This window comes from Phycodurus eques, chromosome 18 (genome assembly GCF_024500275.1).
Source record: "Phycodurus eques isolate BA_2022a chromosome 18, UOR_Pequ_1.1, whole genome shotgun sequence".
Taxonomy (NCBI): Eukaryota; Metazoa; Chordata; class Actinopteri; order Syngnathiformes; family Syngnathidae; genus Phycodurus; species Phycodurus eques.
Genome location: NC_084542.1, coordinates 5633135 through 5652239, shown reverse-complemented (window position 1 = coordinate 5652239; position 19105 = coordinate 5633135). Strand labels below are relative to the sequence as shown.

The 19105-nt window shown below is 40.0% G+C and overlaps 1 protein-coding gene across 1 annotated transcript in view; it reads right to left on the bottom strand.

Moving 5' to 3' along the window:
• LOC133416864 (forkhead box protein N3-like) overlaps nt 1-17876 on the bottom strand; it is a 93096-nt gene extending 75220 nt beyond the window's left edge. The window contains exon 1 of the mRNA XM_061704142.1: nt 17520-17876. The gene's annotated coding sequence lies outside the window, so the exon portion shown is untranslated. The remainder of the gene's footprint in view (nt 1-17519) is intronic.
• Nucleotides 17877-19105: the final 1229 nt, after the last annotated feature.

Here is a 19105-nt window from a genome sequence, read left to right as displayed (position 1 = left end):
TGTAATTTTGATACGAAAAGTGAGAAAAGGTGACAAGATTATGCAACTGTTTAACTAGCAAAGCTATGGGTGATTGATGGGGGGAGACGCACTTACTACATGACGGCAGCCGTGCAGCGCGTTAAACCACCTCACAGTATGGACTACAGACAAAGTTGAAAGTTCTCCCTTTTCATTGTAAATATTATTTAAGATAAGTTCTCAAGTGAGTCAGTCCTTATTGTATGACAATTTTTGACCACGCACTTCGGTATGATTAATTAACCCACAATACATTGTGTGCTTAGCATGCCAGTAAAACTGTATTCTTAATGTGTAGATAAAAAAGTAGCACAATAAAACACACTTTTTACTAAGTAAAATAACAAAAATAGTGTGGTGATAGAGAAATTGTGCATTTCTTTGGAATTTTATGGCACTGCATCGTCACTGTGCATTGCAGAATCAACAGTCACCTCCCAATCGCTTTCTTTTGTTTTACTGGAAATTAGTAGTTTGCGTGAATAGTTAAATGCTATTGAATAGCTGGACTGCGTTTTGTTCGAATCACCAGCCACAAATTAGTACTTGGTGAGAGACACTGATGACTCAAAAGTAACTATTGCTGGTTTGAAAAAGTAACTTTAGTCTAATTAGTTTCCCGAGAAATGTAACGCGTTACTTTGCTCGTTACTCAAAATGGCGGCATTTTGGAGTAGCGTCTTACTTGTTACTTTGTAACGCGTTACCGGTATCTCTGTAAATGAGCTACAGTAATAAAATGAAGACTCAGTTGTACTGCGTCACTCCTTTAACAGTGTACAGATAAGATGATAACTTGCTTCAGAGCGATTAGCATTTGTATGATACATGAATCAGAATAACCAGTTTTAAATATCTTTAGCTGGGCAGCATGGAGGGGCTATTAACTGCTATATATTATTTGTAGAGATTAAACTTATTCTATCTGTATTTACATTGGCTTCATCAACGATTGTATTATTTGTTTTACTTTGTTTGTACCATATACAGTATATTACATCTCGCGAGCCAACCTTTCCTACTTTTAAAAGTGAATCAAAATTGTTTTCCTTTTTAACGCTTTTGTGTTAAAGTTCAAATTGTTTAAAGCGTGTTGATCATTTAAAACTTAACATCAGGGTTAAAGTGCACATTATTATTATTATATAAATGCCATAAATGAGCATTCCCACATACCATATTAAACTGCAATTTACTGCTTCTTTCCATCTGCTAATCAATATTTCACTGTAACGACAATTAAGTTACAACAATTAACGACAATTAAGTATCTAATCTAATATGCATATCAAGAAAACATATTGTATATTATATATACATAGTTGACAACATGTGTCTATTAGGTTTTAAAATAGCAATTATTAAATTTGAAGTTCATTTTATATTTTAAATTGGGTGGCAACACAATGGTAAAAACAATGCTATTCGATTTCTTTTGTTGAAGTATGTAAATCATAGATGGAGGGGGGCGCCATATAAAATCTCACCGAGCACGCCACATAGGGCTGTGCTCTGTAGAGGGTGTTTATCCAACTTGTTGAACAAGTTGAACACAGTCAGATCAAATAATTGCAACAGTTAGTGTTTTTTTGTTTTTTTTAAATGTATGTGTAAACGTACTGAGTTTTTAAAGCTCTGGGATGCTACATCCTTGTCATGTCTTTCCACTGTGTGGAAAAGAACAAATAGATCTTTCTGGAAAGAAAAGCTGCAATGGAGAGAGCACCGTAAACCGTATCTCAAAGAGTGACCATCACACACTTACACAACCTTGCAATTATGCACGCACACACACGCACACACACACACACACGCACACGCACACACACACACACACACGAGCACTTGGGTGCTTACATCATAGGGGAAGGTATTTTTCCCCCTTACTTTGCCAGGGAACAGGCCCACGCATGGACACACAGACGCTGACTAAGACTCCTGGTGGTGGGGGTTCAGCGTGCGTGTGTGGGTGTGCGTATATATTTACTTTATTTGTGTGTATTGGTTTGGCGTACGTTTGCATAACAAACACACGTCATTTAGTTCATCATCCAAAATTTCCTCTGCAGGGAATAATAAAGTGGAATATCTGCAATTTTGAACACAGTCCTTTTCTGGGACGCTAGTCAACCACCAATTTGGTCAGATTTAGAATCAATTGGAAATGGAATAACATAATCCATTTCAGGGTCAATAGTATCACTGTAATATTTTAACTGCCATCCAAGTGTAAAAGTAAGTTCAACACGGTTCACACTATGATGGTGTGTCATTGCAAATAGAGAGAGAAAATGGAGTACGGCTGATGGAGAGTAGACTTCATTGATTGCCCTTTTTACCGTTCTTAAATACCATGTAATCATTCAAAGAAATTTAAGGAAGTAAAACTTTTTTGTGTATCCGCTGATGAGCTGTGACAGACGTTAACGTGGTGTTGAACATACAGAAGGAAGTTTCCTACAAGTCTTTTGGAAGTGAGTCTTCACATTAAAACTAATGTGTTCTTTTTTATTGTCCAGTTTTGTAGTGAGCTGCCATAGAGATCTGTATTAGGGTTTTTGGGTCAACAAAGTACACCACCAGGGGCATTCAAATTAAAAGAGTTCCACTAAAATTCTTATTATCAATCTACTTAGATTGTTCTGTTTGGGTACATAAATTTGTTTATATTTGTGAACTGCTCACAAATATGTCTGTTCAATGTGCGCCATTCTGTGGCTTGTGAACATTTTTGGTGGTTTGGCCTTTGTGAAAGCATCATAACCATAATCCTTTATTTGATAAGAGATTTGGCTTATAGTTTGTAAAAGTGTGTGTGGATAGTGAACTTTAGTGTGTGTCTGTGTGTGTGTTTTGATGCTCACTTTATAAAGTGTTAACCTGTGGTATTATTTCCTTTTGATTGGTGGTTCGAGCAAGAAAGTGGGACAGGATGATTGAAAGAAAAAACGTGTTTATATTGTGTGTGCGTGTGCGTGCGTCCGTGTGCGTTTGTCCACGGTCTCATTTAACCCATCCACCCTAATGGGTTATGTCGAGAGCTTGGCCATTTATAACCAACGAACACACAAATCCATTCAAGACACGACACAAACAGATCCACACTTCCTTTCTACAACAGAATTCCAACTGTGAGCTCAAAGAGTTATTTTGGTAGAGCGCCATAAAAGGCTAAGCATCATATCCCCTCTCTTTCTCTGTGACGCAGAGTGTTGCTTTGCTAAAATAAGAATCGGACGGTACCATATCTGTGAAGTCAACACCGCATCTTCTCCATCCCCCTCTCCATTGTTGCCTTTCACAGAATGTGAATCAACAAAAGGTCAAACGGCCACAGATGAAGGGCAATAAGGGGATGGAGTTACCAGCTGAGAGACAGCAGGGGTATCAATTTCAAAAAGGAGCCACTCAAAAGGGACCGAATGAGTTTGTAACCTGTGCGTGCGATGTATGTGTGTAATGTGTGTGTGTGCGTGTGTGTGTGTGACAGGGCCATCAGTCAACATGCTGCTAAGAACTTCGGACCAAAAAGAATAGAAGAAGAAGAATCACCTTTTATTGTCATGAACATTCATGCATGTACACGAAATTTGTTCTCTGTATTTTACCCATCACAGTGAACACATACACAAGTTAGTGGAACACACTGGAGCAGGGGGCAGCTGAACGGAGCCGAAGCAGGGAAGGAGTAAACATATTGAACAAATCAGATGGTTCCTAAGGTCATTTTTGTCCTCACACGTGATTACTCAAACCAACACACAGACACCCTCTGTGGATGGCTGCATCCATTTGTGACATCACTGTAGCTAGCCAGAAAGACAAGGCAAGTATGAGTGCGCTAAACTGACGTCACCCCATTCACTCAATTACGTAATCTCGGTGACCAACGGCTGCAGGACAGACATGCCGCGTGTGTGTGTGTGTGTGTGTGTGTGTGTGTGTGTGTGTGTGTGTGTGTGCGCTTGTGATTGCTGGCAGGGCAAGAACATATAATTGCAATCTCATGTGTGAGAGGAGACATAAAAACCAGGCATGCTTATGACATCATTAGCGCGGAGGCGGGCTGGCGTCAGGCTGTGTCAGAGTGGGAGTGTTTGGGGTTGAAGAGGAGGAGTTCACATCTGACCCGGCTGGAGGAGTTATGCAACACACATCCAAACTCAACAGACTAGAAAGTGCTTTTTTCAGCATTTTTTTTTTTTTGTCTTTAGTGTCTATACAGTGTGTGCGTCTTCTATCACTTTTGTTTTCACTTATACTTGAGGCAAAGACTGAATTAAAACACATGCACTCAAGCACAATACTGAAATGCACACTCAATATTTCACACGCACACATGCACACAAACTCTCATAAACAAAGCTTCCTAAGGACAGGAAATCCTTCCGCCCACGTCCCTGTGTTGCTTGGCAACCGCAGCAGCGTCATTCTGTGCATGCCTCCACCATGGAAAACAATACGAACAAACAACATTTCCTTGAACTCTGCAGCTCTTTTCGGAGCACCTAAAAGTAAGCCAAAGCTGAGGAGGCTGACACCGATGCCCTCCAATTTGTTGGTTATGGATTCATACCAAACATGACATCACCTCCTGTAAACATAAAACCCATTCTCTCTGTTCGTGAGCTCTATTTTTATACCAGCTGACGTCTTTTAATGCTAGTACGTGTGTATTTCTGTGCCACTATGTGAGGTTGCAGCTGCCAGTAGCTCAGTGAGTCTAAGTGGAGAGGTGATTTTTGGGCCAAGCTGCCTGGCACTGTGTGTTTCATATCAACAGAGGGCCTAGTGAAGACTATTAGAACCTCTGGGATACAAAGGGATACAAAGGGATATCTTTATTGTTTGGCCACGCTGTTTTTCCCCTGCAGTGATATAACATTGATTTAACTCGAGGCTTTTTATTTTATTTTATTTTTTAAGCAAGAAAGAAACAGAAACAGGGTTACCACGACACCAGTTAGCATTTGGTAACAAGTCTAAATAGTTGTAAACCCTGATCGGGCTCGTCTTTCCACAATGGGGTGTGTAGACGATAATGGCAATCGCGTCAGCTTCCTTTCCTTCACATTCAATGCATTGTTTTGTAACACCAAAGAATGCGGACACTTCTCTGTTGACCAATCAACTAACAGGAGTGTGTTCAGCTTCACCCTCAATGGGCAGACTGTAGCATACCACTGTGAATTGTACCCTGATAAGGGGGTGCAGGGGGTCCAGGGTTTCCGTAATTCTGTTCCTGAATTTGTAAGTCGTAACACACCGTAGTCTATCATTAATCTTTCTAACATTAGGCATGGGCCGGTTACTGGTTTCAAGGTATACAGTCCGTCCCTCACGCTTCACTTTTTGCGGCTTGACAGTACAGGAATTCCTCGATTTACGAACGAGTTCAGTTCCTACGCTGGCGACGTAACCCGAATTTACGCGTAAGTCCGATTTCACCGTTAAAGTCATAATTTACGTCGAAATACATCTGTTACGGGTATTGTTCCACATGATTGTGCGATTAACGTTGAATGTGCGGAGGAGTTAATAAAGCCATTAAAGCAGCAAATCGGTGCTTCGTGCCTTTATTGTTGCCGCCTCCCAGCTCAGCTGTGCAACGAGAAAAGGGAGTTAACCCCTTAGCTCGAGGACGTCGTAACTCGAGGACTTCCTGTATTGCACATTTTTATATCATAGATATCGAATTTGAATTTGAGATTTTTCGCTATCATGGGATTTGGCTGTGATTATTTTTCCACACTGACTGTTACTGCAGAGCAATAAGCGTTAGTCAGGAGCAGAATGGGTAAAAGACAGAGACTATTCAAAATGTCTGATCATTTCACACTTAATAAAAGAAGCTAAAGTGGAATGTGCGTTATTGCAAAGCAGAAAAAAGGTTTAAGTTGCACAACTGCACGTCTACGGTAAGGTAAACAATGTAAGCTAATTTAAAATAGCCTACCCGCACTAGTTACAACAAATTGTAATCCCTCCACAGGTGGTTAAAGATAGACATAGCTGCTTGTGCACTACATTACTTTATTGAACAAAGTTAACCAAATAAACACACGCACTGATTAAGACATGACTTGCCACAACTGACGCTGAGTCACTCAAAAACAGAGTAGCTAACAGTTTAGCCAGTTAACAGCCAGCCAACTCTACACTCATTCTCTGACTCCAACGTCCTCAACAGGCCAGGCCCCGAGTAGAACATGAAGATGGCAATTCCAAGTGGACAGAAATAATACCTGCGCGCTGCACTTCATAATGACATTGTATTGGTATTAGGCAAAGCTATAAAATATACATGAATCATAAAATAAATACATGGTTGCCACTTGAGATTTCATCTGTCGCGGGGCAGTCTGGAACATAAACCCCGCGATAAACGAGAGATTACTGTATCACATGTTTAAAACGTCACAAAACCGCTAAAATATCCAACAGTCAGATGTTCCGGGAATTTTAGTATCGCAGCTTGGTAGAGGAAGGATATAAATAATGTGCTGACAAAGAGTATCTCCTAGAGGAGGCAATACTTCCAATACGACATCACAGTCACAAGCGCGGCACCTATCACTCGTCAACAAATTCAAGATAATGTTAAAATACTAATATACTGCAACACTGTCTTAAAATGACTTGCTTCGCTGCTTTGTGATGTAACATCAGGTAACAAGCTGATGTTAGCCATACTAGTTGGCCATGTTATCTGCCTTGGAACCTACCGCGCATGTTTTGGGGATGTGGGAGAAAACCGGAGTACCTGGAGAAAACCCACACAGGCACAGGGAGAACATGCAAACTCCACACAGGCGAGGCTGGGATTTGAACCTCGGTCCTCAGAACTGTGTGGCAAATGTATAGCTACTCATTTTCTGAGAAATAAGTACTTTTCCTGTGTACTACTACAAATTCATTATTTTCTTCTATGTTTACGAACATACCAAATATTCTATATGTTGTTAAAACATAAAATAGATTGTTTAATGGAAAAAGGTTGTTGTTTTTTTACCCAAACATTTCAAAAGAATAGATTTCAGTGCTGTAATTGCAATTGTGATACCTTGAAACAGTGAGACTTCTGCTCAAGATTTTCATGCCATCACAATCTGATATTGGCCCATCCCTAGCTAACATGAAATTAAAGTCATAATTACAGGATACATTTGTATGAAAACTGCTTCTAGGCCATAAATAGAAAACAATCAAATGAAAAAGAGTTAATACTGCGGTTGTGGACCATGCCTTGGTGTGCCACGTGAAAACATATAGTTGAGAAGTTCAGAATGAGTGGAAAACCTGGCTGAGATGACACCATCGTCGGCTGATGAATGAATGGAGAAATGTTGTCACAGACGGTTGTATTTTTATTTTATTTTTTGCTTCACATGTGACGCGCTGCTCTGCTGGATGTTGTTTAAGACTCCACTCTCGCTTGCCCCTTAAGTTTCCAGTCTTTAACACTGCTCCAAGCTCTAAAACCAGCATTCATTCTATTTTAGGGTTGTTGTAAGGAACTAATGAGAGTTAAGTTGAACCACTCAGTTGTCAGTTGTCATAGTGACCAAGGTCATAGTATAAACGGTAGGTTTTGCACTTGTAAAAAATATGATGAGCAGAAACTCTGATGAGCACAAACATTTTTATTTTACTTGTGCTTGTGGTCACAAGGTGATAGGTCATAGGCACCGTTTGAAAACATGAACCACATGAAGAATCACCACATGGATGGATAGTAGCTGTGTTAAAAAAAAAAAAATCTTTATTTGACATGCAGTAAATGGTATGTGAGGGATATGGAGGTTTAAATGTGACCTTGGGTGGCACTACGCCAATGATAACTTCTATTGCTCGTCTGTTTCCTTCAAACATTTGATCCTCAATAATTGCCTCTGCTGATGTCATCTGGGAGTTATGAAAAGTATTCCATCCAGAATAACGCAGCTCATGAGATTTCAATCAAAACGCACAATGCAATGATTTGTTTTTTGTGTTTTTTTTGGGGGGGGGGGGTTCCTGATGGGTGTGAATTGTGAACAATGTATTTAATTAGTTTTACTATATTTGGCGTGATTGGATCCATAGGGGATCAAACCCTTGACAACAGCACAGGCTGAGTCCTGATTGAGAATACTGGAAGAAGAGCGCCTCACACTCATTTGGATGAACTTTGTCTGTTTTTTTGCTTTCGCTGTGGAACCCTATAGCAACTGTCAGCATAGCAAATGCAGACTTGACTTGTGTGTGATTTGAGAATTTTCACATCAAATTTAAAAAACATAGGGAACCACAGACAAAACAGTCAAATTTCTTTTGTAGACCAAGATCACACGCACCAAACACACAACTACCAACGTGGTGATTTTACTAGACTTTACACCGATCTGATCGGCTTGATCGGTATCGGCCGATAATTAGCATTTTATGCTGATCGGCTTTAATGTCATAATTCGCGGATCTGATCAATTACATCATTGATCGGCTCTGCAAAAGACATTTACTCCGTGTTGCCATCGTGTACAGAATATTTGAATCCAAAAGCTAGTTTATTTTTAGCCTTGTCACGTGTCTTTTGACGTCATTTACGATCACTGGGTTTTGTCCAATCAAACGCGACCGAATACACTCATTATCACGGCCACAACAACAACAATGGATAGCGCATGTATTGTGTTGGTCAAAAAAGAACAAAATAGGGAAAAACGTGTGGTGGTGGTCACCGGAGCTCGGGAGAAGACGTTCATTCAAGGATTGCTTGAGGTATGTTCACGTACTTTTAATAGGATACGGCTCACAAGCCGCCAACACGTTATGTAGCCTAGCAAGCTAGTGCTAGCACTAACAGTTGTACGTAAACATACCGGTGTTATGTTGAATCATGCTCTAAAGTTTCGGTGTGTGTGAAGTAATTTAATTAGAATAAAGTAATTTAATTACAGTAAGTTACACACATTATTTCTGTCATGTTTTAATGTTGGTTTGACCTGACTCATTAGAATACATGACCTGACTAGATAATATTTTTGAAGATATTCAGTATACAGTACACAAGTATATACAGTCAATGAAGTCATTTAAATAAGACACATTGCTCCATCTTGTGATCGGATCAGTGATTAGTTATTGTTTTGTTATTGTTTTTAAACTCGCTGATCAGTGATTGGTCCCAAAAATCCTGATGGTGTAAAACCTAGTTTTTACTAAACATTTTTAGTGGTGATTCCAGGAAATCGGAAATTCACTAAAACTTGTGATAACATGTGGGTCTAGGGGGAAAAAAGATGGAGGAAGACTGTCTTTGCCATCTGCTCAATACAGTTGGTGATTAAGAAAAAAGGCAGAAAATGTATTTTTCAAGTACCAGGGAAACTTCTCGGCATGAATCTGGGCATTCTGAGAAATGTCCTTGTTTGATCATCATCAAACGCATCAAATATGTATTGTTATTGTTTTTTAAAAAAAAAATATATATTACTTTTAGCTTGAAATACTAAAAGAAGCCAACTGTATTTCCCTTCATATAAATTAACTATTAAAGAATATATGTTTTTTAATTTGTAACAAAATACAATATGTGTGTGAATGGTGTTCATGGTTTAGTTTTGGTTGTCATGCCGAGCTGACTCAAACCATGGCCGTACGTAGCTAGCTAGTCACAGAGCTGCCAACCTATAAAAATTTACTTTCAGAACAATTTGTCCAAATTTGTCTAAATTCCCATATTTTATAAGTTTTGCTAAGAACATTACATTGCGAAAGTCATACTCATTAATAAATTATAGCTTCAATATTTGTCATTTTCATGTTTTTATTACATCAACCTTTTAATGGCAGACGCAGTTCCAGCCTGAATCAAAGTACTAGTATTTTGACATTCCATCATCAAAAACATTTGTGTCTATGGATTAATTTGCATTTTTCCAATTCTATTTTTAACCCTGGTAACAAAATAAAAAGCAAGTCCATTAAAGGGCGGCACAGTGGCCGACTGGTTAGCACATCTGCCTCACAGTTGTGATGACCTGGGTTCAAATCCGGCCTTGCCTGTGTGGAGGTTGCATGTTTCTCCCCGTACCTGCTTGGGTTTTCTCCAGGTACCGCCCACATCCCAAAAACAGGTTGGTTAATTGAAGACTCTAATTTGCCCATAGGTGTGAATGTGAGTGCTAATGGTTGTTTGTTTATATGTGCCCTATGATTGGCGACCAGTTCCGCGTGCATCCCGCCTCTCCCTCGAAGATAGCTGGGATAAGCTCCAGCACGCCCACAACCTCAATGAGGATAACCGGTACAGAAAATGAATGAATGAATGAAAGTCCATTAAAGCAGATTAATCCGATCTCAAATGTCAAAATTAAAAGTCAGCACTCTATTTTGCAAACAAACAGATAACATTGCTGATAGATTGAATTGGAATTAGTTTATGTATGGACAATAGTTTTGGTTTCTATTTTGTGTAATATACGTCTTCACTTGCATGCTATTTATATTAGACTTTAAACAATCAGGATTGTTGGGGCCAATCACCGATCTGTCTATTTAAATGACTTGTTCATTTACTGTATATACTTGTGTACGGTATACTGAATATATATTTTCTAGTCAGGTCATGCTAGCACTAACTTGCTAGGCTACATGTTGCCTGCTTGCGAGCCGTATCGTATTAAAAGTACGTGAACATACATACCTCAAGCAATCCCTGAATGAAAGTCCTCTTCCGAGCACCGGTGACCACAACCACACATTTTCCCCCATTTTGTTCTTACAATACACATGGCGCGATCCATTGTTTTCACCCCCCCATGGTAACGCACGTATCCGGTCATGTCTGAGTTGACAAGATAAAGCCTAGTGATCGTAAAAGATGGAATGCGGTGGTATCGGAATACACGGTTTTATTGTAGTAATCTAACATAGTGCAATCGTGAAAGACCAAATTTGTCTTGTAGTCTGATCCAGGCCTTTCGTGTTGTCTGTCCCAGACATGTTGTTTGTCCCACACCACTGAAATTTTTTTTAAAACGGAGAATTATGACATTAAAGCCGATCAGCCGATCAGCATATAATGCTATTATCAGCCGATACCGATCAAGATCCGATCAGATCGGTGTAAAGTCTATTTAATATAACATATTTATATTCCCTGTAGCCAGAATTGCTATGTAAGAGATGCAAATTTCCCCATTGTGGAACTAATTAAAGGTTATCTTATCTTATATTACAAATATGTATTAATAATAATAACAACCATAATAATAATATACTTTCCTGCCCATCTACTGACGTGAGGTGTGCAGTGACGTACAAATTAATTTCCGGTACAAGCGCAGCGTCCTGTGTGTATCATTTTATATTTATATCTCTAAACACATATTAATTGGCCCGTTATTTTGTTGTTTAAATTTGGTTACTCTCCGCGAAAACACATTTCCAGCCAGACCTATGTGACAAGTGTACTGTAACACCAAATCCCACATTTCAATCTTTTGCGACCGCATGACACGATAACTTAGCAATTAGCATCATGCTCTTCCGTCTTTTCCTACCCACTCCTCGCCCTCCCTTCGTGACACTTGTAAGAAGTATGGTAAGAAGTGTAGCTTATTCGCTACCATGGAGGCGATGATCAGTGACTTACAATGCGTAGACACCGGACGTAAAGAGAACATTCACCTCCGCGGCTTGGCAGTCGGGGGGTGTCATAAAATAGCGTGCACCAAGCAGTTGTTAAATGTGGCCGCGACGGTATTGTCAGACGCTGGATTTTTTTTTTTTCCAATATCCGGAACACTCAGTGTTACAGTCGTAACAAGTCAACGTTCAGTGATTTCCGTAAAAAAAAATGGACGTTCCGTAACATTTGGCAGCTCTGTAGTCATTTGGGGGCCCACGACAAACATAGTCAGGGCCTCCCCTCTGCCCCTCTTATGTAATTTAGACCACTTGGTCCTTCTTTTGAAATCTGTTACAATTATCTGTCAGCTAAAGTTAGCTTACTAATATTTACCACCAAAGATTTAGAATATTAATGTTCATCTTCAACTAAAAAGTTTGAGTTAGAGAAAATTCTATAGTAAGTCTTTAAGATCCTTCTTGAGGGTTATCAAATAAGTGAATCAATTTAACACTGTGACTATAATTGATGAGAATATTAATCAACATTTAATATAGTTTACCATTTGAACCGCTTTTATACTCACATCTTGGTGATGAAAAGTGTCAATCACGTCACTCTCCACTGTATACTCGGCTGCCACTGACAGCAGTGCTACTGCTACTGGCAAGAGCATCATTATACAGTATTACATTTTTACAAGGCATGAGGTTAAATCAATAAGTCAATATTCTCATGTGATTGAAGGATTTTCGTTTTGCAATTCAATATTAAAATAAATATTTGTTCATCATATCAATTTATCATAACCCTGTTCTACAGGAAAGAGTTATTTGTTGGCCAATGTTGGGTTGGTCATACTATAAAATAATGTATTTCTTGTGTTTAGGGAATAATGCTGAAGATAAACTTCCTTCAGAAAAATCGCATGCTAATTTGCAATAGCAATATTTGTTGAAAGAAACAAACAACAAAAACTCGCAATTAAGAGTATTTTCTCATATCATTCAGCACTACTTCTGATTGATGATTAATTGGGCCCACATTGTTAAAGCTTATCGGCTTCCCAGTGACAAGGACTGGCTAAGTGTGGCTAAAGGTTTAGCCAGAGAAGCACGTTGTGTTGATGTTGTGGCTAACTACACACGTGTGGCTAGGAGATTTTTATACTATTGAGCCACATTGGCTAAGAGGTTACGTGAAACCAGTGCCAACCTTGAATATGTGAATGTTGCCTAATGGCGTTCAGACCAGCTGTTAAAATCACCTGTACCAAAGTTGACCTTAGGCTAACATAGCTTACCCAGAAAGCGAGAGAAAGAGAGTCACTTTCTGACGCTAAGAGTCAACAGCCTGTTGCAATAGCTCTGACTCACGTTTTCTTTCTGTTTTTCTTTATCCTATGTTGTATTTCCCTCATTTCATTATTTTCTTTGAGTCCAAGATGTATTGTCAGAGAATATCAACACTATCTGACTTAACTTCATAAACCTTGAGACCACCAATAGGCCGCTGGCGGAATAGCAGGCGACGAGCATCCGGACTGTGACAGTTTGGTCTAAAGCAGTGATATCCAACCTTTATTGAGCCAAGGTACATATTTTACAATAGAAAAATCTCACGGTACACCAACAAACAAAAACGTCACAAAAAGCGGATACATTAATTACTGTATGTACTTCCTGCCATCTAATAGAAGAGCATGTATTTGTTCTGTCTGTCACTGTGCCTCACTGGCATAAATAGATGAACATGGATACATTATTTCTTGTAAATAATTTTTTTTTTTGAGCAATTACATAATTTCCCACAGCACACCTGAAGAGCGCTCATGGCACACTAATGGTTGAGAATCACTGGCTAAAGACACAGGGGAGGCGCTGCAGGAGTGTTTTGATGTCACTGACTGGTTTTATGTTTTTAAATAGGTACAAAAAAAAAAATCTATTATTTTATTATTCTTGGCAGTAGTAGTGATAGTAGTATTAGTATTGTTTTATGTTTTATGTTCGATTTTTATTTATCTCCAGCACTTGACTTCAGCAGCGTTTTTTTTATTTTTTAAGTGCTCCTAAAATAAAGTTGAGTGTCCCTTAGGTTTTTAACTCAAAGCCCGGGGGCCAGATCTGGCCCGCCACATCATTTTATGTGGCCTGCTATAAAATCCTGTCTGTTTCTTCTCTTAAATTTGGAACCAAAATTGCAAATTGTCCATTTTTATTACTGAATTACGAATTACTTAATTTTTTTTTAAATTACCAAACCCATTTTAAAATAAACTAAACAATAGTTGAAAAAAATATTTTTCCTTGACTTCTATAAAAAGTAGTTATCCATAAATTCGTTGTGCACTGTATCTGTGTTGTTGTTGTTTGCTCTTTATTAGACTAACAAAACAAATGAGAAGCCGCTCGCTGGTGATGGCATGAGCAAGGCAATCAAATAATGATAAAAATGATCAAAAGAAATGTGCAGCAAACTGGCCAAGAAAGCAACTCATCTTTTAAATGACAATGTGACGTACCACTTTCTAATTTTTCCTAAATCAGTTTGTTGTGTGCCACAATCAACTCATGAATCAGAATTTCCCTGTGTTATTATGAGAGAAGACTCTTCTTCACTGAGGAGCTGTAGTCCTCCGCCCCCCACTCCTTCCATTCATGAGTTAAAGTGTTTTATTTCTTTAAAATAGTGTTTTCCTTATTTTTATTAGGCTTTACACAATCAGGATTTTTGGGGCTGATCACCGATCAGCGAGTTTAAAAAACGATAACCAATCACCGATCCGATCACAAGCAATGTGTCTATTTAAATGACCTGTTCATTTACTGTATATTTATGCCAGTGAGTAGTAGTGACAGACAGAACAAATGAATTGTCTTCTATTAGAAGGCAGGAAGTACATACAGTAATTAATGTATACACTTTTGTGACATTTTTGTTTGTCGGTGTGCCGTGACATTTTTCAATTGTAAAATATGTTCCTTGGCTCCATAAAGGTTGGAAATCACTGGTCTACTCAGGTCATGTATTCTAATCAGTCAGGGCAAACCAACATTACAACATGACAGAAATAATGGGTGCTAACTTACTGTAATTAAATTACTTTATTGTAATTCAATTACTTCACCCACACCAAAACTTTATAGAGCATGATTCGACAGAACGGCGGCATGTTTACGTACAACCGTTAGTGCTAGCACGAGCTTGCTAGGCTACACAACATTTTTGTCGCCTGCTTGCGAGCCGTATTGTATTAAAAGTATATGAACATACCTCAAGCCAGCCTTAAACGAACGTCCTCTCTTGTCCTGAGCACCGGTGACTACCAACACACGTTTTTCCCCATTTTGTCCTTAAAATACAGTTGGGCGCGATCCACTCTTGTTGTCGTCGCCACGGTAACGAGTGTATATAAAGCCCAATGATCGTAAAAAAACGGCATGCGGTTGTATCGGAATACACGATATTATTGCAGTAGTTTGCCATAGTGCAATCGTGAAAGAGAAAATTGATCTTGTAGTCTGATCCACGCATTACATGTTGTCTGTCTCAGACGTGTTGTCTGTCCCACACCGCCGACATGTTTTTTTTAAATAACTTTATTGGCCGTCAGATATTTACAGTACTACGTCAAAAGACATGCGACATGGCTAAAAATAAACTAGCTTTTGGATTCAAATATACTGTGCACAATGGCGACGCGGAGTAAATGTCTTTTGAGGAGCCGATCAATGACGTTATTGATCGGATCGGCGAATTATGACATTAAAGCCGATAAACCGATCAGCATGAAATGCTAATTAACGGCTGATAACGATCAGGCCGATAAAATCGGTGAAAAGTCTCATTTCTACATTGTATTATATTTATTTTTAACCACACACACTGATTGAAAATCAGTATAAAAAGTATAACTTAATTTTGGGGCTGGAACAGATTAATTGCATTTCCATTCATTACCTCGGTTTAAGACCCTTTTGGGTTACAAACGGGGTCACGGAACGAATTAATTTTGTAGCACAAGGTTCTAATGTATTAATCGACTAGTTGTCGATTAATCGTTGCACCTCTAGCTCCCAGTCAAAAAAGTTAGTCTGTAAGTGCATCTGTGACCTACAGTATTAGAACTAAAATCTAAACAAATAAATTCGCAATGCTTCAGCAGTTAGCAATATTTTTTCATTGCATTTCAGATAGGGATTCATGATTCATAGATCACAGCAGACCAGACCACGGCAGTGGGGCTTAAATAGTGTAGTTGCAGTCACAAATGATACAATCAGAAACATCAAAACAGACATTTTTGAGTATTTATACTGAATAAATCATGCCCTGGCATCCAAGAAAGCCGTCTGATGCTTTTATCCAAACACAGACTATTCAATTCATTCACGCATGAATTATAGATCCATAATAGGCTGCTTTAGCTGTGTTAGGGGAATCCGACAAACAACACTTGTAGTGAGAGCACTAGCCCTCCAAGCCATCCATACCACTTATCTGTGTCTAGGGTGGAGTCTGAATTCGATATTCAATTTACACAACTTAATCTCGCATCAGAGATTCCAGCTGAAAAAGTGCTAACGTCTGAAGAATCATAAAAAAACACTAAAGCCTTTCTGAGAACCTGAAAAAGAGGCGCTATATAGGCCCGGTGCTAACTGAACGCAGCACCACAGGGGCATCCATTGAGAGACACCAAGACGTGGGGGGGTTGAGAGCTCCATTGAGCGCAGCCATGGGGGGGGTCAATATGTGAATGAACGCTTGCCATGGAGGTGAATTATGAATGAGCGGCACTCTGAGCACTCCTGGAGGGAGCACGTCAGGCCCTGTCTCCTTCACTCCATCTCCGCTTTGCATTTCTCCTCCTCCTGTCCTAAAATCTCTTCCCTCCCTTCCGTTTTCATCTCTCATCTGCCTCATTCTTTGGTCATCTGATCGCTTTTCTTTATGTGAAGCCCCCCTTTCTTTACTCCACACCAGGGGAGACACCGGGGTGGACGCGCGCTGAAGACACCACAGAACATTCTTTCCCTACACACATCTGGCATGGACACAGACGCACAGAAGCAAAAGATAATACAAAGGCAAACAGCCCTGCACGTGCAAAGGCAGGGGGCATGCATCAAGTGAAACCCTCTCAGGCACCGGCACACACACACACATTTCTCCCAGCTGTTCTGCTGGCCACGGAGCTCGAGAGTATGTGCGCGCGCCTGTGTGTGTTTGTGTAATCCAATGTGCTGCTGCTCAGCCTGTGCCACGCTTGCTCCTCTGTTGCTGTGCGTTTGATCAGATCTGCCTCCTTCGACCTGTTTGCTGTCTCACACACACATACACGTACACACACACGAGGGAGAGAGAGAGAGAGAGAGAGATAGAGAGAGACAGATGCTCCTCCAACTTATGAAGCTGCGTTCGCTGTCACTCAAGTTTCCGGAGAAAAGAACATTCTTTCAAGGGCCATTGAAGCGACCTTATAGCAGACGCACAGGAGCGTGTGTGAGTGTCGGTGGAGTGGTTAAATTGGCTCTACCATCTCTTAAGAGACTGCATTACAGTATAGTTGAGTCGTCGCATGCATTTACTTGCGCTCCCAACCGGGAAAGTGTGTGTTTGTAGTTTACTGTAGTATCCGCTCCTTTGGACCCCTTCACTCCAGTTTACAGTGGTCAGCTCTCATTACACTTTAGCTCCCACTTTAGACTGTACGCACATGCTTTACTTCACTTTAAAGTGACCCCCCCCCCCCCGCCGACCCCCTCCCCTAACCCTCACACACCTCCATCTTTCCTTTCAAGTGCAGTCAGAGCCTTGCAGCGCATGTCAACACCACACGTAGACTCACACACGCGAACCAAAAGAGCCGTAAAGTCACCTTAGAATCCTGCCGCGTTCCAGACGAGCCGCTTTTCACTCCCTCTCTGTCCTCTTGTCAGACTTTTCTCGCCACCCTCCTTCCTTCCTTCTTTCCTCCCGTATATCCGTCCGTCCTTCCTCGCGCTCTCCGTCCCCCCCCCCCCTCTCTTCGCCTCGGTGCTCGGTCACTTCCCAGCAGCGTTTTCCCCGAGTCCCTCCATGTCCGCCCCGCCAGTCGTTTCTACCGCCGAGCGAGCGCGTACGCACCTCCACGCACACACACACACGCGCACACAAGCCACTACGTTCCGATAGTCTCTCTCTCCTTCTCTCTCTCTCTCTCTCTCTCTCTCTCAGTGAGTTTTTTTTTTTTGCTCGCGTGTGTGTGTGTGTGTGTGTGTGTGTGTGTGCGTGTGTTGGTTCCTCTGCTCTGCCTTGCGCCACTAACAGCCCCGGACTTCCCACCGAAAGTCAGCCCCGGGTCCTAACGCCAGTGATGTTCACTGAAAGAATGCCATTGTACACAGGGTGTTGTGTCCAAGATCGTCTATGCTGAGAAAAAGCTACACGTCTAACTCAACATATAGAATGAAAATGTTTGGAGGGGGGAAAATTAATAAATAAAAAGGAAACAGCTTCATAAGCACCACGCAAAAAAAGGTGGCATGCAAAGTATACCTTATTACTGTTTCTCACCACTGTTTGTGGTGAGAAGCAATGAAGTACAAATATTATTGTACTTAAGTAGAAGTTGCAGGTATCTGTACTACAGTATTTATTTTTCTGATCACTTTTTACTACTCCCAACATTTGAAAACAGATATCTTCGGGCTACTTACTATACTCCTGACTCTGTCAGTAGAGTTTTTAAAACATTTTTTTTAAATAAAAGCCTTAGTTCTACAAGATGGAAAAAAGAGGGACAGCAGCAACATGGACGAATGTGAACCAGGGAGCACTAACAACGACGACGCAACAGAAAGATTTTCTCCATTCAACAGCCTTATTTAAGGGAATTGTTTGATATTGCCAGGTCCAAGAATGATTTGAGGCAAATGCGCTGTCTTGGGCCAATATAATAACCATGAGATTCTAGTGTCAAACATTTACTGCCTCATCTGGAAAAACACAACTGGGTAAGATATACCTTTTAAAATTGTTATTGCAAGCTAATTTATTAGATACAAAACTGTTCAAATATATTCAAGCGCTCATGCAGCACATGTTGTCAGTTCAATCCTGATTATCATGTCAGAATTTAAGTATGCCGCAAGTTATCAAAAATAGCATTCTAAATAATTGACAGTAAAAAAATATTTTTACTTCTTACTTTTGAACCCAAGTACATTTCAGAGTCTATACTTGCTATTTTTTTTTACTGAGGTAAAATACTTATGGTATGTTACTGGAGTCTTTTTTTTTTTTTTTGTATATGCACTGCTACTTAAGTACAGAGTGTGAGTCATTTTGCCACTTGTGGTTATTGAGAAGTCAACGACAATGTGTGAACATTTCTGGGTGCAAACTGATAATGCATCACAGTTCTACAATATATATACTTCCAATATGGTTTTCTGTTTATATACGCATACACTATTTCCTGTT